This window comes from Panthera tigris, chromosome B2 (genome assembly GCF_018350195.1).
Source record: "Panthera tigris isolate Pti1 chromosome B2, P.tigris_Pti1_mat1.1, whole genome shotgun sequence".
In the NCBI taxonomy this organism is placed as follows: Eukaryota; Metazoa; Chordata; class Mammalia; order Carnivora; family Felidae; genus Panthera; species Panthera tigris.
The window spans coordinates 2,548,134-2,569,424 of NC_056664.1; the positions used below are offsets into that span (position 1 = coordinate 2,548,134).

The 21,291-nt window shown below is 40.9% G+C and overlaps 1 pseudogene; it reads left to right on the top strand.

Annotated features, from left to right (window-relative positions):
* The first annotated feature begins 10,444 nt into the window (after positions 1-10,444).
* LOC102963591 lies at positions 10,445-11,398 on the top strand (annotated as a pseudogene).
* The last annotated feature ends 9,893 nt before the right edge of the window (positions 11,399-21,291 follow it).

The window sequence follows — 21,291 nt, forward strand, 5'->3', positions numbered from 1 at the left end:
GTTTTCTTTTTCAACATAACTTTGGCTCTTCGGGGTGTTTCGTGTTTCCATACAAATTTTAGGATTGTTTGTTCCTGTCCTGAGAAGAATGCCGGTGCAATTTTGATTGGGATTGCATTGAATGTGTAGATTGGTTTGGGTTGTGCTGACATTTTAACAATATTTGTTGTTCCAATCCATGGGCGTGGAATGTTGTTCCATTCCTTCATGTATCCTTCATATTCTTTCATACATTTTCCATAGTTTTCAGCATACAGGTATTTTACATCTTTGGTTAAGTTTATTCCTAGGTATTTTATGGTTCCTGATGCAATTGTAAATGGGATTGATTTCTTGATTTCTCCTTCTGCTGCCTCACTATTGGTGTATAGAAATGCAACTGATTTCTGTACACTGATTTCATATCCTGAAACTGCTAAAGTCATGGGTCAGCTCTAGCAGGTTTTTGATGGAGTCTTTCAAGTTTTCCATGTAGAGTATCATGTCCTCTGTGAAAAGTGAAAGTTTGACATCTTCTTTGCTAGTTTGGATGCCTTTTATTTCTTTTGTTGTCTGATTCCTGAGGCTAGGACTTCCAACACTATGTTAAACAACAGTGGTAAGAGTGGACATCCCTGTATTGTTCCTGATCTCACGGGGAAAGCTCTCATTTTCCCCCATTGAGGATGATATTAGCTGTGGGCTTTTCATATATGGCTTTTATGATGTTAAGTTATGCTCCTTCTATCCCCACTTTCTTGAGGGTATTTATGAAGAAAGAATGCTGTATTTTGTCAAATGGTTTTTCTGCATCATTTGACAGGATCATATGTTTCTTATCCTTGCTTCTTGATGTGATGTATCACACCGATTGACTTGCAAGTATTGAACCAGCCCTGCAGCCCAGGAATGAATCCCACTTCATCATGGTGAATAATTCTTTTAATATACTGTTGAACTCGATTTGGTAGTATCTTGTTGAGAATTTTTGCATCCCTGTAATTCTCCTTTTTAGTGGGGTCTCTGTCTGGTTTGGGAATCAAGGTCATGCTGGTTTCATAGAGTCAGTCTGGGAGCTTTCCTTCTATGTCTATTTTTTGCAACCACCTGAGAAGGATAGTTATTAACTATGCTTTAAATGTCTGGTAGAATTCCCTAGGGAAGCCATCTGGCCCAGGACTCTTATTTGCTGGGAGATTTTTGATAACTGCGTCAATTTCCTCACTGATTATGGGTCTGTTCAAATTTTCTATTTCTTCCTGTATGAGTTTTGGTAGTGTATTGGTCCATTTCTTCCAGGTTGTTGGCATATACTTTTTCATAGTATTCTTTGATAATTGTCTGTATTTCTGTGGTGATAGTTGTGATCTCTCCTCTTTCAATCATGATTGTATCTCTTTGGGTTCTCTCTCTGTTTTCTGTTTGAGCACTCTAGCTAGGGGTTTATCATTTTGCTTATTTCTTCCAAAATAACTCTTAGACTCATTGACCTGTTCTACTGTGTTTAGTTGGATTCCATGTTGTTTATTTCTTCTCTAATCTTTCTTATTTCTCTTCTGTATGCTTTGGAATTTCTTTGCTCTTCTCTACTTCCTTTAGGTGTGCAGTTAGGTTTTATATTTGGGATTTTTCTTGTTTCTTGAGATAGGCCTGGATTGCAATGAATTTTCCTCTAGGAAAGCCTTTGCTGCATTCCAAATGGGTTGGACTGTCATGTTTTCATTTTCATTTGCTTCCATGTATTTTTTTAAATTTCTTCTTTAGTTGCCTGGTTGACCCATTCATTCTTTAGTAGGATGTGCTTTAACCTCCCTACATTTGGAAGCTTTCCAAATTTTTTCTTGTGGTTGATTTCAAGTTTCCTAGCTTTTAGATTATGGTATTATCTCATTCTTTTACATTTATCGAGGGCCGTTTTGTGAGCCAGCATGTGATCTATCTTGGAGAATGTTCCATGTGCACTCAAGAAGAATGTGTGTTCTGCTGCTTTTGGATGAAAACTTCTGAATATATCTGTCCAGTCTATCGGGCCTTTAACTTCTTTGTTGATTGTTTCCTTCTTGAGTTTCTGCCTACATGATTTCTCCATTGTTGTTAGTGGAGTGTTAAAATTTCCTGTAATTACCATATTCTTACCAATCAGTTCATGTATGTTTATCATTAGTGGGTTTATCCATTCGGGTTCTTTCACGTTGGTGGCATAAACATTTACAAATGTTAGCTCTTCTTTTTGGATAGACCCCGTAATTATGATATAATGCCCGTCTTCACTTCTTGTTTCAGTCTTTAGTTTAAAACCTAGTTTTTCTGATATAAGGATGGCTACTCCAGCATTCTTTTGACTACCAGTAGCATGATAGATGGTTCTCCATCCCCTGACTTTCAAGCTGAAGGTGTCCTCAGGTCTAAAATTGACCTCTTGTAGACAACATATAGATGGGTCTCGTTTTTTATCCATTCTGATATCCTATGCATTTTGATTGGAGCATTTGTCTGTGTACATTCAGAGCTATTATTGAAAGCTATGGATTTAGTGTCATTGTGTTATCTGTAGGTTTCATGCTTCTGGTGATGTCTCTAGTCCTTTGTAGTCTTTGCATAGTTCCACTCACAGAATGCCCTTCAGGATCTCTTGCAGGGTTTGTTTAGTGGTCATGAACTCCTTCAGTTTTTGTTTGTGTGGGAAAACCTTTATCTTTCGTTCCATTCTGAGTGGCGGACTGCCTTGCTGGATAAATGATTCTTGGCTGCATGGTTTTCCTATTCAGCTCATTGAATATTTCCTGCCACTCCCTTCTGGCCTGCCAAGTTTCAGTGGACAGGGTCAGGTGTGTACTACCCTTATGCATCTACCCTTGTGGGCTAAGGCCCATTTGTCCCTAGCTGCTTTCAGAAGTCTCTATCTTTGTGTTTTGCCATTTTTCACTATGATATGCCATGGAGAAGGCCTATTCCTGTTGAATCTGAAGGGAGTTCTCTGTGCCTCCTGGATGTGGATGGCTGCTTCCTTCCCCAGATTAGGGAAGTTCTCAGCTATAATTTGTTCAGGTAAACCTTCTGCCCCTTTCTCAATCTCTTCCTCTTCTTCTGGAACTCTGATGACATGGACTATTACTACGTTTCTTTGAATCGCTTATTTCTCTAATGATCCCCTCATGGGCTCCTATTTTCTTACCTCTTTTTCGCGGCTTCCTCTTTTCCATTACTTTAACTTCTGTTTCACTAATTTTCCCCTCTGATTCCTCCTTCCTTGCTGTCACTGCCTCTAGTTTATTTTACAGTCATTTACAACATTTCTTGACTCATCATAACTCTTTCTTAGTTCCTTGATGTCTGCAGCAATAGATTCTCTGCTATCTCCTATGTTTTTCAAGCCTGGAGATTAATCTTATGATTATTATGTTAAACTCTTGACCAGATATATTGTTTATATCTGTTGTGAGCAATTCTCTAGGTGTCATTTTCCCTGGAATTTCTTTTGAGGAGAATTCTTCCTTTTTGTCATTTTGGCTAGTTTTCTCTCCTTTATGTATTTTAACAATTTGTTATGTGTCCTGTACCAGCGAGTACTACTATATTTAAAAGGGGTCATAATGCTGTCCAGGGCCTGGCACTTCAGGGGGTGTTTTTGAGCATGTTGCTTGCTCTCTCTTGTGAGTCTGGTTCCTTTATGTCCCTAGTTGTAGTGGTGGTTTGGACCTTCCACCAGGTGTGCTTTGATGTGTTCATTAAAGTAACCCTGGAAAATTTTAAAAGGGGGAGGTGTGGTGGTGGAAGAGACCTTACCCCACACAAAGAGAGAAATGACAGGGGAGGGCAAAAAGTAAAGGAAAAAACGTGAAAGAATGGACCCAGGAGAGAATCAGAGAAACTTTGTAACTTAATCCAGAGAGAGAGGAACATTAAAAGGTGATACACAAGAGGTATAAACATAATACATTAAAAATGTCTGTTTAAAGAAACTAACAACTAGGATCGAGAAGGGAAGAAAGAAGAGGAAGAAAAGGAAAAAAATATATATGTATAATAAGAATTTTCCAACAATCAAATCAGAAAATGTAAAAGGGCTGGACCGATATCTGATGGCCCCTTGGAGCTAGTGACAGCGCTGGCCTGGGGGAGGTGCCATCTGGTTCGGTCAGTGGCAATGCAGCTCCTGTGGATCTGCAGTTAGCAGGTGGGGTGCGGTCAGGGTTTGGCCAGGGGTGTGGTCCCGGTCCCCTGTGGCCCTGCTCTCCCATCCCTGAAGCCCCGCCATATGGTGATGGGGAGAACAACGGTGTCACCTCAGTCTCGCTCCCGGGACAGGTTGTCACAAGCCACCCTGTTGAGGCCGTCCTCTCAGTGTCGCGGGGGTGCGAGTGCCCCGGGGTGTCCTACTCTGCGGAACTGGCACCTCCCAAGCGCTCCACTGGGATTCTAGCCCTGATGTCTGGAAGAATCCTGCTCCACAGCCCAGTCCAGGTCAGTGCCCCGTACCCCATCCAGAATTCATTCACATTTAAAATTAAGCAACTGAATGGTTCCTCCTTATAGATGTATATGTAAATATTTGGCAATTGTGAAGACAATCTTAACTGCTTTGTAAAACATCTAGGTAAGCACAGATGAAAGCTAGTGTAGCTGGGGTGGTCTAGGCGGTTACTTGTCCTCTGTCAGATCTGTGAACCAATAGAAGAGACAGATTACTTCTCCTCTGGCCTTGTCCTCCATAGTCATTGTCCCTGAGGATTGCCATGTCTGGGCAGGGCTCATTAAGAGTGTGGGGCATCCGTTCCCCAGAGACGTCAGCAGGGGAAGGGATTTGGTTCTGTGTGCCAGCCCAGCCCCAGCTCAGAGTCAAAGCACCCTCTCGCCTGCTCATAAGGGTCTCAGTGTCACACCGGCAGGTCACCGTACTCAGGAAACGATACTGAGAGTTTGTGACTGCCTTCATCTTCTACCTCCGAGAGGCAAAGGGCAGATCTCTGGTGCGACATGAGGATCTGTGAAGTCATCCTGAGATAGTGTCCTTTTGCTTAAGAAAAATGCATGGATGACCCAGTTCTGGTATAGTCAGCCTTTGTATTTCCTGGAGACACTGATCCTACATGTCCGTGTTCCTATCCGTAGAGCTATAATTAGGCAGTAACTTGGAATGAGGTAGGAAAGTGGCTTAGATCCCACTGAGAAGGTGAGTAAAGGTGAGTAAAATGGCACTAAGTCTCTGTGTTGCTCTAGGAATAGATTACTTTATTTTCAGTTGCAATTGTTCAAACACAAAGTGGTTTATCTGTATGCTTACTTGGCGAATTTTGTAAAGTATCAGACCCTGAAAGTTCATGAAATATAAGAACTGAGTGTAATTGTTCTTTACTGATGCCACCAGGTAATTCCTAGACTTTTGATTAATGTAGTACATGCATTGCACTCTCTGTGTACATGTGGAAAATAATTAAATATGCCTTGTTTCTGGGAATAACATATGGCCTTCAGTATTAGAATACTAGAGTATGACACTATATGCTTTCATACTTTCCCTTTGGTTCCTTATTGTGTGTGAATTTAGATAATATTTCTTTGCTATGCTTAAAACTTATTGTCAGTGGCTATCATTATTAAATATGTATTTTCTCCCCAAATATCTAAAGTGTTCATGGAATTTTAAAAATCGATGTTGAAAGTTACAACAGGGAAGTTCCATTATATATATATTGTTTCATGGATAATTATTTTGGCTTTATTTTAACAACAAGTGGTGACCCTTGAAATGAGTTTTAATACTGATTTGAACGGGCAGCCTGGTGGCCCAATCAGTTAAGCGTCTGACTCTTGATTTCAGCCAGGCCATGATCTCATGGCTTGTGGGTTTGAGACCCTCATCTCTCTGTGCTGAGAGTGCAGTGCCTGCTTGAGATTCTCTCTGTTCTTCTCTCTGCCCCTCCCCCACTTTCCCTCTCTATCTCTCTCTCTCCCTCTCTGAAAATAAATTCTAAAAATACCATTTGGAGAGAAAAAAGTAATAACAATCCTAAACATTTACATATTGATGAATTAGAGAAATGACGTGGTGTGTATGTGTGTGTGCGTGTGTGTGTGTGTGTGTGATTGCACTGAGGTGTTGTGTAAAATACACTAGGTTCCATCCTTCTAACCTTACACACGATCATGAATGGACTCTTGCATCAACGCTGTTGGTGACCTGCCCAGATGCTCTTTACCTGCTGTGCCTCCAATCCAAACCCTACTTACTATGAGTATGGGCTCCAAGGTTCAGAGCCATTCCCTTTTTGAGAGAATTGCCCTCAGCTGTAAGGGAGCCACATTGCCAAGCAGTCTGGGAGACATACATTGTGGGGGCAGCTCACAGCCAGTGACAGACTATGGGATGTACAATAGTTGCCAATGCCAAGGCAGGCCTGAATCTGATGCAATCCATGCTCCAGAGCTGTGCTGCCCAATAGTTTAGTAAGTAGACACATATGTTTTTTAAACTCAAATTCATTAGAATTAAATAAAATGTAAAATTGAGTCTCTTAGCTAGGACATTTAAAATGCTCAGGTATGACAGGTAGAGAGTGGGCATAGTATTGGACAGTGAGGACAGAGAATTTCTACCATCACAGGATGGTTCTTCTGGAGATTTCTGGCCAGCTTCTCATGGGATCAGGCTCCTGCTGTTCCACTGGAGACCACATCCTTGCTTAGCAACATTTTCTGCTGTTTTCCTTCCTTCACCCTGTTGATCCCGAGAGCATTCTCTGAATAAACAACACCCTGTTGAAATCCTACCTCATCGTCTTCTTCCTACCCTACAGCCCTGTCAGTGTTCATCACATCTGTCATTTCCTATGTAGTGATGGCTGTATCCCCTCATTTGCTCATACTGCCTCGTCATCGGGGGCCTGTTCTCATATGTCTGAGGTCAGCTCGGACCCATGATACAGAAGCATCAAGAAAACAACAGCGATTCAGTCGTAGCACTAACGCTGTGGAAACCTTGCCCCCACTTTTTCAGGATTCATTCAGGAACCAGATAGGGCAGCTTGTTCATGTCAAATATATCAGTGAATGTTTTATATTTGAAATGTCTTAAATGGAGACATTATCCTGAGATCTTTTCCTTTAAGATGTGTAGTGTGCATAGACTAGTATACAGTCTTGTGGACATATGAATTCTTCCACCAAAACTTAGAATTTTATGTCAGCATTGAGCTATTATGGTAATTGGAAATTCCTACTCTATCACCTTATGTGTGTCATACTAAGCATTTAACCTCTCACATTTGAGGCAGTTCAGTTAATTATTGGAACATTGTGTTCTTCTGAGATGTCATTTGAATAATACACTTTTTTGATGTGAATTATTACATAGAATGGCGATGTCTTTGTTTTGTAGTTCTGTTTAATTTTATTTTCACTAATAACATTTCTTTCTCTCCGTATATAATCTGTGCTTTTTCCAAGTATTTATCTCTCATATGCAAAGTCATAATATAGGTGTAATCTATCACTGGGCTTTCCTGTACCGTGTCATATCATGATAGTTGCTAGGGACCCATACTTTGCTCCTTTGCCCAGGAAGAACGTGTTCAATATTTCCAGCCAGTTTCAATTACGTAGTTTTCCAGATGAATCCATCCCTCTTACTGCAATCAGTCATTTGATGGTACCAAACATAGATGATGGTTCTAAGTCTAATTTCGCCAGTCTTTAAATATGGTGAGAAGGAAATGAAATGCAATTTTCCATTAACCTCAGGGGACACATGTCCTTTCTCTTGGAAGATTGCTCTGTGTGGTGCACAAGCTTTAAGAGGGCTGGATGTGGAGAAGGGGAGGAGGAAGGAACAGAGTGACCCAGATCAACAGAACATACTCCTGAGAATCAATGGGAGAAAGCGCTTCCCAGCCTGATCTTTCCCATGTCTGGAGTTACTAAAGGATAATAATTTTCCTGAATTGTAATGAGAACAACAATAGCAGTAACATGGCAGACTATGAGATAAGTGCTGTGGTTCCCTCCCCGTGTGCTCTCCAGAATGACACTTGGAGCAATTGTACCACTCAGGGACGATGACATTCTTGTGTCTTCTTCAGTGAGCATCTCCTTTGTCTGATATTTTATTTTTCAACTGAAAATCATAATCATTTTTGTACCTGTCAGATAGATAACCATTATGTATTCTTTTACACACACACACACACACACACACACACACGATCCTGGAAAGCAGCAAATCATATGTACAAGTTCATCTCACCAGGATTTTATCTTTTCTCAACTCTCTTCTTTGTCCTGATTGACATAATATTGTTAACATATATCATGATTTTATTCTAAAGGTACAGTAGTATATCGGTGTTTTCTTGGGATGAGTTTACATTTTATTTTTGTCTTTCCTCACTTGGGTAGTGCTTCCTTAAGCAGGCACATTAAAAAGTTTCTGGGCAATTTATTTCAGGTAAATGTATCGATATGTGTGCATGTGTGCATGAGACTGAAGCAGGGTTTTTGTTTTCTATTTGTTCTTCTGAGCAGGTGTTAGTCAGAGGACACGTCCTGTTTTGCACACTTAGACTGTCCATTTCCATTAAGAAAATTTTTCTGAATAGATTTTTTTTTGGTGGAAACCACAGATCAGATGTTTATACAAAATCATAGGAGGTAAAAATAGTTTGAAATACCATATCCTCTCTTCAAATATTATGAATATTTTATGCCCATTTTATACCTGTTTCTTTCACACACCAATGGGTCCTCCCCATTGAACCTGATTCAGATTTTAAAGTCTTACAAGAATTAAAAATGCACAGTATCCCAGCCATTTGAATATGATACAATTGAAGGACTCAGTTTCTGATGCCTCTTTGGTCAGTGTATAACTATTCATCTTCTTCAGTTACAGTAAGCATTGGTGAAAATGGTCATCACCCAGCCTCGTACATGGCAATGTGTTTGGTCCAGTGTCACTAACTCTGCAAGGTAGCTCCCAGAAAGGTGATCATTGACGTAATGTGGACAGATGTCTGAGATTTGGTATAATACCAAAATATTGGTTTATTTATGCCTTTCCATATACTACTTTAAGTTTTGCATTATAGCTCTTTGACCCGTCATTGCTTTGAGAACGTAACTGTCTTTATCTCTGTGTGTTTATCTCTTTATTTTATCATAGGGAGTGATGTAAAACATGTCAGGTTGTACATAATTACATGGTCGGATAACTTTCTAAAATGTTTATTCTGATTAGGATGTCAATAAGGAATAATCTTACCTCTTTCAGGAATTTTACGAACTCTAATTGGTAATATGTGCAATGGAAATCTGCAGAAGGAAGAGGAAAGTGTTGGTCACTGGATTTTAGAGTTCAGATTCCAGCTGGCTCTGCATGGCCAATGAATTTTCTGAGTTAAGTTGGTATGGTCATTTGAAGCATTTTTCAGGAAAAGTTGATCACTGTAATTGAACAGTGGTTTTTCGGGTTCTCTCTGATTGTTTATTGTTTTACAAATACGAAAAAAATCCCCCCAAAACTGTGTCTTTCCCAAATATAATACATTAGTTAGAGACGCAATACTGCCAAAATGTTTATGCAGAAATGGTGAGATTTTGAATGTAATTGAATTCTTCATATAAGTACATCCTAGGTAATAATTTCTTATGTCAGAATGCTTGTACACATTAAGTTATATATACATACATATATACATATATGTATGTAGATATACATATATATGTTTATTTTATATATTTTAATGTTTATTTTATTCTTTAATGTTTATTAATGTTTATTTTATCTTAATGTTTATTATATTTTAGAGGGAGAGAGAGAGTAGGGGAGCAGGGAAGGTGCACAGAGACAGAGAGAGATGGAATCTCAAGCAGGCTCAGTGCTGTCATCAAAGAGTCTGACATAGGGATCAATTCCATGCTGCATGAGATCATGGCCCCAGGTGAAATTGAGTCGGATGCTTAACCCACTGAGCCACTTACATGCCCCCATTATTATATTTCATTTCATGCGAGGTGTGTGCAAATCCAGTTGTGTAGAATCAGGAGACACATATTTATAATAACATCTCTCCTTCGCTCTGCATCTCTTTCTGATTCTTTCTGAGCTCTTCCTCTTTTCCCTTATACATTTTATAGAACTTTAAGTCTGGAAGGTACACACATTTTTACAGTACTTCAAGTTCTAGTAAGTGCAGACTGATACACCTTATATTCCTTTGACTGATGCAAACAAAATGTCCATTATTTCACTTTTCTCATATTAAATATTAATAATTACCTTTTGGCGATAATGTGGAACTATATTGATATAAGCTACGTCAATTTCAGGGAGTACAGCATTTATTCACGTTATTGCTGATACATTCCATGCCCTTGTCTTTTCATAAGATCATTTCAACCCCCTACCAAGTTGTTTTCTTTTTGAAGATTTGTTTTAAAAATTGCTAAATACTTGGTCTTGACAGGAAACATGTGGTAAGAAAGAATGGACCAGAAAAATGGAAGTTTTTTTACTGGCTTTATCCTGCTGGGTTTCTCTGACCGGCCTCAGCTGGAGCGAGTCCTCTTTGTGGTTCTTCTGATCTTCTATCTGCTCACCCTCCTGGGAAACACAAGCATCATTGCATTGTCCCGCCTGGACCCACACCTGCAGACTCCCATGTACTTTTTCCTGTCCAACCTAAGCTTTCTGGACCTGTGTTACACGACCAGCACTGTTCCTCAGCTGCTGGTTCATCTCAGGGGAGCAGACAAGTCTATCTCCTTTGGTGCCTGTGTAGCTCAGCTGTTCATCGCTCTAGGGTTGGGATGCACAGAATGCATTCTGTTAGGGGTGATGGCATTTGACCGCTATGCAGCCGTCTGCAGGCCCCTGCACTACGCAGTGATCATGCACCCCCGTCTCTGTGCCCTGATGGCTTCTGCATCGTGGTTCATTGGTTTTGCCAACGCCTCGTTGCAGACGGTGCTCACCTTCCTTGTACCACTTTGTGGGAGAAATAAAATAGACCACTTCTTTTGTGAGGTCCCCCCATTGCTCAAGCTTGCCTGTGTTGACACTACTGTGAATGAGTCTGAGCTCTTCTTTGTCAGTGTGATCATTCTCCTCATACCTGTGGCATTAATCACGTTCTCCTATGGTCGAATTGTCAGGGCAGTGTTAAGAATAAAGTCAGCCGCTGGACAGAGGAAAGTGTTTGGGACATGTGGGTCCCACCTCACGGTGGTCTCCCTGTTCTATGGCACGGCCATCTATGCTTACCTCCAGCCCAGCAACAACTACTCCCAAGATCTGGGCAAGTTCATTTCTCTCTTCTACACCATCGTCACCCCCATGGTCAACCCCTTCATATATACCCTGCGGAACAAGGATGTGATGGGAGCAGTGAGAAAGGTGTTGTGTAGGGGCTATGACTCCAGATGACTGAAGGAAGACCCTTTCATGAAAGGCTTTGAATACAGAGTCTTTATGATTTCTGTGTCCTCAACATTTCACCTGACAACTCTCAAGGGAACTTTCTTAATTCATTCTTTATGCAAGTGAGTATTCAAACTCTAAGTTCATGGATGCATTGCAGCCTCCAGAGATGCTGAGGTAGTGTACCTACACCATCTGCATCATATTAATACTGTAAAAAGTTTCAGAGGATTTTCTTAGTTCACTCCCATTTGGGAACACTATCCCATTTCTAATTGCAAAGGACAGTGACACACACACCATGAAAGCATACCAATATAAGAATAAAAATGACCAGAACACGCTAATAAATATCAATATTGTAGAAAATTCTAGCAATTTCTGGAGGCTATTTCTTCTTCTCACAGTCAGATCATGGCTCTATTACAACGTCTGTGCCCTGACTGGATCACAGCTTTTTCCCAGAGTAGGAGGACAACTGTGGGAAATCAAACTTAGGTGAGAGAAAATATGCCAACATCTATCCTGATAGAGCAATTCAGCTATCAAGCCGTGGTGTAATCTCGCCCTTGTGATACTGTTTTCGTCTTGAAACACAGTTCTTTGTTTTTCAAAAAAAAATTTTCATTAGAATTGATTTTTATGATTTTAGTGTTTAATTAAATTTTTATTGTCATTCCATTAGACTTAACTACAGTATTAATATTACTTTCTGGTGTACAATACAGTGATTCCACATTTCATCATCACATGTACTCTCTTTAATCTCCATCACCTATTTAATCCCTCCCCCCAGGCCATCCACTGTGGCACCAATGAGCCCAGAGAAGGGAAGGGAGATTCTCAGTTCATGCATCCCTAATTCCTAGCCCTGTCCTGGCCTTAGGACAGTCACCCCTGTGAGACCCTCCTGTACCTCCTAGTCTGCACATTTCGCAGCTACTGTTTGCCAGAGTCCCGCTCTGACCGGGCTCACGGAGGAGGCAGGAACAGGTCACAGACCCCTGGCAACCCCTCCTTTGCAGGTGACTGCTTTTTGGATGCTTGTTTTGTGACACGAATGAGAGCTCTCTTTCACCACAGTGGTGTTGTGGCATGTTTGAGCCCTTATGGTGTAGACTGGGAACCACCATGTATGGACCTGTGGTTTCCTGGGAAGGGAGGCTGGGTGTCAAAGTGGAAAGGGGAGGGTGAATGACTGGAGATCAGAGGATCAGGGGCAGGTGTTCCTGAGGTGGCCTTAGAACAGGACCTGGTTTTGGGGAGGAGACATTTCCTTTTTCCCCAGGGCTTTTCCACCTGTTTTGGAATCAAACTGATATGAGACAGAGTAACTGGAGAAAACACCCAGAGTTTTATTACCTGCACAGGGAGGCCCAATCTGGAAATTGAGACCCAAAGAAATGACCAAAGCAAGCTGAAATGGAGATCCATTTCCTGGTTATTTCCAGTAATCAGACATTAATACAACTGTGTTTTAGGGAGGAGAGCCCAGAGTCCTCCTACATTTCCATCCCCTTTACTCTTCCTACTGCTTTCTATTGTTTTTTGAGAAAGAAGAATATTGCATGTTTGTGTGAGCCAGGCAGGGTCAGAGTGAGAGGGGAGAGAGAAAATACCAAGCAGGCTCGGCACCGTCATCACAGAGCCCAGTGTAGAGCTCAAACTCACAAACCGTGAGATCATGACCTGAGCTGAAATCAACAGTCAGTTGCTCAACCAAATGAGCCACCTAGGCACACCCTCCCTCCCCTGGCAAAACCCTATTTTCACATAAATTCTCATTAACTTGAACTGGGCATTAGGATTTCACACAGCATTCAACCCCATAGCAATAGTTAATGTGATTATCTGAGCAGATTTCAAAATTCTTTATTATATACACAAATTCCTGCATGCAGTAGTAAGACCAAGATACAAGTATTATTTCTATCCTGTTCCAAGTTCATAAATGAGGTACATTGTGGTCATGGTAATTGCTAAGATTCTTATTGAGAATGTTGGGATTTCTTTTATTCTTATTGTTGTCTAGATAGCAGAAACCCTCAGCAATAAGAAAGACCAGATTCCCCTTATCTGGCTTGATTGCCAAAAAAGGCTATTCTCCTGACTCCCATTTGTTATGCTTACAGATAAAAGACAGACACAGATTGCATGCTGGAAAGACCTGCCCCTGAGCATTTGGTTTGAGCTGGAAGAGAAAATACTTACAGTCTTTCCTTCTCCAGTGAAGTGGTAATTGGCTAATTGGGAGTTCAGATTTCACTTCCTTCTAGAACTTGGTCTAAAGAAGAGCAACCTTATCCAAACACACAAGTTCTGCAGGTCGTGCCACACCTTTTTGGGTCTAAGCAATCAGGAGTAAAGGGAACAAGATCATGCCATTGTAGGAACATTTGAATGGATGTTTAGGTAAGAATGTGGCCTCTCCTTCCAAGGAAGAATAACAAAGATTGCAGATATCCACCTAAATTTTGGAAGCAGCCACTGGTCTTTGAAGAATCACTACAGTTGTAAGAAGTGAAGAGATTGGCATATAGATGGGAAAGTGAAGGTCCTGCAGATGAAAGTACATGACCGCTGTCCCCGTGAAAGCTAGGACACTCAGACACTGCCCGGTGGTGTGTGGTCGTGGATCTGTAGGAAAGTGTTAGGGAATGCGATAGGTAGAACAGAGCCCTTAGAATAAAGACAGATTCGTGTATTTACTATATGGCAACCTTGGACAGGATAGTCTTGGGAAATGGTGAATCTGAAAGGCAAGGGAAGTCACATTGAAGGGAAGGGAAGTCACAAGGGACGACTTTATTCAGGCTCTGTTCAAGGTAATAATGCTTCTCTCCATCATTACTGTTAGCATAAGTTCTGTCATCCCCAGGGTTTACCCAGAAAGGTTGTCCACTCATTGCAGAGTGTTTTGGCACAAGTGAAGAGGTGTAGTTTAGAGTGGACAATGGAGCCTGGAGGTAAACAGAAGTTGGAATTTATGATTCTACGGAATCTGCCCATGAATAAAAGGGCTAATGTTATATCTGAGGGATATTTTTATAAGCACCAAAGTCAAAGTAGGTGCTCTAGGGACCAAGGATGTGTGTATTTTTAGGGCCCCAGGAGGGGCCTGCCCCATGTAACTATTTGTCTCAGTCCAAGTATTCAGAGTTTGGCTCCCCAGAGGCAGCCAAAGAGGACGGAAGGCTCTGGAGGCGTGAGATGAGCAGGTAGTCAATCTTTCCCCGCCAAATTGACTAGGAGTGAAACAATTGTCTCTTTTTAACTTCCATTTACCAATGATATTTCATATTTTTGGCTAACATATTTTGGGTAGTCTTCGGATTCATTTTTTAAATGACATACAATTTCCACATAACATGTATTAGATTTTGAAAAGTTTATTGTCAAGTTAGCTAACATACAGTATAATCTTGGCTTCAGGAATAGATTCCTGTAATTCATCCCTTTCATACAAAACCCAGTGCTCATCCCAAGTGCCCTCCTCAATGCTCATCACTCATTTTCCCCACCCCCTCAACCTCCCACCTCCCTCAACCTCACTTTGCTCTCTGTATTTAAGAGTCTTTTACGGTTTGCCTCCCTCTCTGTTTATAACTTAGTTTTCCTTCCCTTCCTGTGGTCTTGTGTTAAGTTTCTCAAATTCCACATAGGCGTGAAATGATGTGATATCTGTCTTTCTCTGACTGGCTTGTTTTCCTTAGCATGCTACCTTCCAGTTCCATCCACGTTGTTGCAAATGAAAAGATTCCATTCTGTTTTTCTTGCTGGGATGTCTTCCATTGTGTACCTATATCACATCTTCTTTATCCATTCATCAGTTGATGGATACTCAGGCACTTTCCATAATTTGGCTCTTGTTGATAGCACTGCTGTAAACATCAGAGTACATGTGCCCCTACAAATCAGCCCTCCTGTATCCTTTGGGTAAATTCCTAGTTGCTTTATTGCTGGGTTGTAGGGTAAACCTATTTTTAATTTTTTGAGGAACCTCCGCGCTGTTTTCCAGAGTGGCTGAACTGTATGAATTCCTAACAGTGGTTCAAGAAGGTTCCCTTTCTCCACATCCTTGCCAACAGCTGTTGGTTCCTGAGTCGTTCATCTTAGCCATTCTGACTGGTGTGGTTTATCTCAGCGTGGTTTTGATTTGTATTTGATTTGCTCCCTGATGGGGAACATCTCTTCACCTGTCTGTTGGCCATCTGGATGTCTTCTTCAGAAAAGTGTCTATTCATATCTCCTTTCCATTTCCTCACTGGACTGTTTGTTTTTCTGGTGTTGAGTTTGGCAAGTTCTTCTTCATAGATTATGGATACAACCCTTTATCTGATATGTCATTTGCAAATATCTTCTACCATTTCATCGGTTTCCTTTTAGTTTTGTTAATTGTCTCCTTGGGTGTGCTGAAAGTTTTTATCTTGATGAGTCCCACTAGTTCTCTTTTGCTTTTATATCCCTTGCCTTTGAATTTTTTTTTAACGTTTATTTATTTTTGAGACAGAGAGAGACAGAGCATGAACGGGGGAGGTTCAGAGAGAGGGAAACACAGAATCTGAAACAGGCTCCAGGCTCCGAGCTATCAGCACAGAGCCCGACGCGGGGCTCGAACTCACCGACCGCGAGATCATGACCTGAGCCGATCGGCCACCCAACCGACTGAGCCACCCAGGCGCCCCATATATCCCTTGCCTTTGGATACATGTCAAGTAAGAAGTTGCTGTGGCTGAGGTCGAAGAAGTTGCTGCCTGCTTTCTCCTCTGGGGTTTTGATGGTTTCCTGTCTTACATTTAGGCCTTTCATCCATTTTGAATTCATGTTTGTGTATGGTGTAAGACAGTGGTCCAATGTCATTTTTCTGCATGTTGCTGTCCAGTTCTTCCAGCGCCATTTGCTAAAGAGACTGTCTTTTTCCCATTGGATACTCTTCCCTGCTTGTTGAAAATTTTTGGCTGTATATCTGTGAGTCCATTTCTGGGTTACCTATTCTATTCCACTGGAGTATGTGTCTGTTTTATGCCAATACCATACTGTCTTGATGATTACAGCTCTGTAACAAAGACTAGGTCCCGGATTGTGATGCCTCCTGCTTTGGTTTTCTTTTTCAACGTTACTTTGGCTATTTGGTGTCTTTTATGGTTCCATACAAATTTTAGGATTGTTCTAGCTCTCTGAAGAATGCTGGTGCTGCTTTGATGGGGATTGCATTGCCTGTGTTGGTTGCTTTGGACATTATTGACATGTTAATATTAGTTCTTCTTCCAATTCATGAGCATTCAATGTTTTTCCATTTCTCTGTGTCTTCTTCAATGTCTTTCATAAGCTTTCACTAATTTTTAGCATATGTATCTTTTACCTCTTTGGTTAGGTTTGTTCCTAGGTATTTTGTGGGTTTGGTGCATTTGTAAACGGGATCGATTCCTTGATATCTCTTTCTGTTGCTTCATTATTGGAATATAGCAATGGAACCAATTTCTGCACATTGTTTTCACATCCTGTGACTTCATAAATTCATGGATCAGTTCTTGCAGTTTTTTTGTGGAGTTTTCAAGTTTTCCATGTAGAGTATCATGTCATCTGTGAAAAGTAAAAGTTTGATTCCTTCTTTGTCAATTTGTATTCCTTTTATTTCATTTTGTTGTCTGATGGCTGAGGCTCGGACTTCCAACACTATGTTAAACAACAGTGTTGAGAGTGGACATCCCTGTCATGTTCCTGATCATAGGGGGGAAAGCTCTCAGTTTTTCCCCATTGAAGATATGAACTGTGGGTCTTTCATATATGGCTTTGTGATACTAAGGTATGTTCCTTCTATCTCGACTTTCTTGAGGCTTTTTCTTTAGAAAAGATATTCTATTTTTTCAGATGCCTTTTCTGCATCTATTGACAGGATCACCTGGTTCTTATCCTTTCTTCTATTAATGTGAAGTATTATGTTGATTGATTCATGAATATTGACCCAGCCTTGCAGCCCAGGAATAAATCCCACTTGATCATGGTGAATAATTCTTTTAATGTACTGTTGAATTCAACTGCCTAGTATCTTCTTGAGAATTTTCGCATCCACATTCATCAGGGAGATTGGCCTGTAATTCTTTTTAGTGGGGTGTCTGTCTGCTTTGGGAATCAAGGTCATTGTGGCCTCATCCAATGAGTCTGGGAGCTTTTCTTCCAGTTCTATTTTTTGGAACAGCTTGAGAAGGATGGGTATGAACTCTGCTTTAAATGTCTGGTAGAATTCCCCAGGAAACCCATCTGGCCCAGGACTCTCATTTGTTGGGAGATTTTTGATAAATGATTCAATTTCTTCATGGATTATGGGTCTGTTCAAATTTTTTATTTCTCCCTGTTTGAATTTTGGTATGTGTAAATGTCTAGAAATTTGTCGATTTCTTTCAGATTGTCCTGTTTGCTGGCCAAAATTTTTTCACAGTATTCTCTAATAATTGTTTGTATTCTGCGGGGTTGATTGTGATCTCTCCTTTTTCATTCATGATTTTATCATTTTGGGTCCTCTCTTTTCTTTTTGAGATATTTGGCTAAAAGTTTCTCAATTTTGTTTATTCTTCCAAAAAAAAAGAAAAAAGAAAAAAGCCAGACCAGCTCTTAGAATCCTTGATTTCTTCTACCATTTTTTAAAATTCTATATTGTTTATTTCTGCTCTAATATTTATAATTTCTTTTCTCCTGCTGGCTTTGGACTTTGTTTGCTAATGTTTTTCTAGCTCCTTTCAGTGTGATATTTGGTTCTGCATTTGGGAGCTTTCTTGCTTCTTGAAATAAGCCTGGATTGCAATGTATTTCTCCTTAGGACTGCCTTTGCTGCATCCCAAAGGATTTGGACTGTTGTGATTTCATTTTCATTTGCTTCCATGTATGTTTAAATTTCTTCTTTAATTTCCTGGCTGACCCATTCATTCTTTTGTAGGATGTTATTTAACTGCCATGTATTTAACTTTTAACATCTATTCTCTTGGCAATTTTCAAGTACACAATTTAGTACATCACGAATTCTGCCTTTAAATCTGGATCAGCTCATGGAACTTGATGGCAGCATGAGACAAGACAGCACATGATAAGTGACTCTAGGGGAATTATCAAGGATCCACAGTATGATCAAAGATGCCAGAGGTGGTGACTGAGAGGTCAGTTGGTCCCTTTCTAGGAGTGGAGAATCAAGAGAAAAAACTCCTGTGTGGGTTGAATTGTGCCCGCCCCCCGCCAAGATATGATCATAATCTAATACCTGGTGCATATGAAGGCGACTTTATATGAAAATAGAGTCTTTGCAGATGTGATCAAATTCAGATGAGGCCATACATGAATAAGGTGGCTTTCATCCAGAATGGCCTATTTCCTGAGAATAAGAAGGGAAAACAGAGACAGAGACACAGCCACAGGGAGAAGACCAGGTGACCATAGAGGCCGAGCTGGAACAATGTTCAGTCTACAACCAAGGATGCCAAGGATTTCTGGCAACATCTGAAGCTCTAAGAAAGACATAGAACACATCATCCTTTAGAAGCTTCAAGGAGAGGGTGTCCCAGATGACACCTGATTTTGGACTGGCCTCCAGAGCCATGAGAGAATAAGTGTCTTGTTTTAAGTCCCCAGTACTGGTACTTTTCATGGAAGCCTCAAGGAATGTGTACAGCTACTCTGGGTGGGGACCATATTACTGAAAACATCCAAGTAGATATGTCAGGATGGGCCCTGGGAAGTATGAGATTGTCCTTGGAGAGAGGGCTAGGATCTTGATATACTGGCACAATGATCTCTGGTGGTTCAGTTGAAGTGTGATTATTTTTAAAGGGGAAATGGGTAAAGACAGAATTAAAGGTAAAGGACTTCAGGCTGTAGAAGAATCAGAAAGCAATGGTCACTGGTATGTGAGACTATTAGGCTGATAGTTTCATAAAAGCTGCATGAAGCCCATATTAACAAAGAGTGGCTGATAGCAAGGTTCGATGGACGGTGATAGGGAAAATGGACTGAGAGTAGATGTGAATTTATCCAGAACTGGTAGTAGTTCTTTGTATTTACACAGCACTTTATAATTTTTCATGCCTTTTCATATACTCTTATTTATGTCCCATAGCACCGAGAGATATTATCCTTACTTTACAGCCGAGCACACTCTGGAATTGAGAGGTTAAGTTCTTAGTTGAAATGACAGAATTTTAAATGATGGGGCCACGATGTGAACCTACACATACAGACTTCCAAATATGCTCTTTCCATGGCACTATGGAGTATTTTTGAAAATTGCTTTTAATAAGCCCACCCCTCCTACCAGGTGAAGACTACAGGTTACCAAAAGGCCGTGATCAACTATTCTTAATGGTTTAGTCAGCTTACTGAACTAAGATTTCCTAACTGTGATCACAAGCATTATATTTATAATTATCCATTTAAAGTTATTAATTTTGTTCAGAGTTTAATTACACAATAATTGTAGCATTGGTCCCCAAATGGCCAATGTTAAAATAATTCTAATATGTGAAGATAGAAATTGGTTCATACTGTTTTAATTTTTCTTGTATATTTAGTAGCCTGAACAGCAATTTGTTCATTGGTTAAATATTCTAAGACATAGTGAACCAAACGCTGGAATCTTCTCAATGCACATGATGTGTGTGTGGACATGACTATGTGTTTTTGGTGTGCAGGAGATGTGCTGGATGACAGCAACGTAGCACATGACCTATGGCTTCTTTCCACATGTCTGGGCCTCTAGTGCTCACAGTTCCTTCCTCGTTAGTGTCATGGACCCAGTTGGTTTAGATTCTAGGAGATTCCCACGAAGATGAACTGGTTTGGGAGGACCTGCCCCCCAGAACCCCATGGGAGCAATGGAGTGTGCAACACCAGCCTGGGAGCACTGCTTCCCCAGGGCCTCCAGAGTCTCTCCTTCTGCAAGAGAGGGCGCGGGACTGTGTGTGTGCCAAACAGGGAGCCAGCAGGTGTCGTTACTGCTGACTCTGGGTGGACATGTGGGTGCACACGTCCCACCTGTTGTGTGAGACGTCTTTGGGGGTGACAGTCCCTTCAGGAACAAACTCCTTCTCAGTGTGGAACCATGGCACCAGATGCCTGCTTTGCAGTCTGGCCCTTTGTTACCGCACTTGTGATTACTTCAACCTTTTCTGAGCTTTTTGAACTTTGAGACTGCCTTGCCCATCAATGTATTGTTTTAGCTGCCATTTTCCTTTTGTTTTCACTTTTAGTGAGTTTTCTGTTCTCTGTTTAATGCGAATCTCTGTATGTGTTTCCCGTCTCAGCTTCTGATATTTGTCTGTCTGTATTTGTCTTCTGTCTCTTTCCCTCTTTTTGAGACTTTCCCTCTTCACTGTCCCCACTTAAGCTCTTTACCCATTTATCCAGTGGTGACCACAGCAATCAAACGCAGGGCAGCAGTGCAGGACGGTCGTGTCTCCCTTAGAAAGGTTGGACTGTTCCCGCTACTTCCCTCAGATGGAGGATGATGGTGAGGAAGAGGGTCAGATGGCCGGGACAATTCAGAGACTAGAAATGGCCCGTTTGAGAATTTATTAAACTGGTGACAATTTGCATCTTTCTGGTGAAGGCCTGTCCCAACGATTTTAGCTTCACAGAGAGGATGGTGTCAGGTCCCTGCTGGAGAAGCTTTCTGCTCCTTCCTTTCTCTATCACGTTGCTTTTCTGTAAAATCATAGTTCAATTAGCATTCTTTTGGTGCACATTTCTGATTGCTTACAAATTCCTTATAATGTTTCTTTTTTGCCTAAGCTTAGCCTTTCTAAATGTGATTTTATCATTCTCATTTCATCCATTTAAAAACTACCTGAGATCATATATCTATTACTCTTATTAGCCTCCTTGTTTCCTGCTGTCTTATGGTCATAGTTATAATA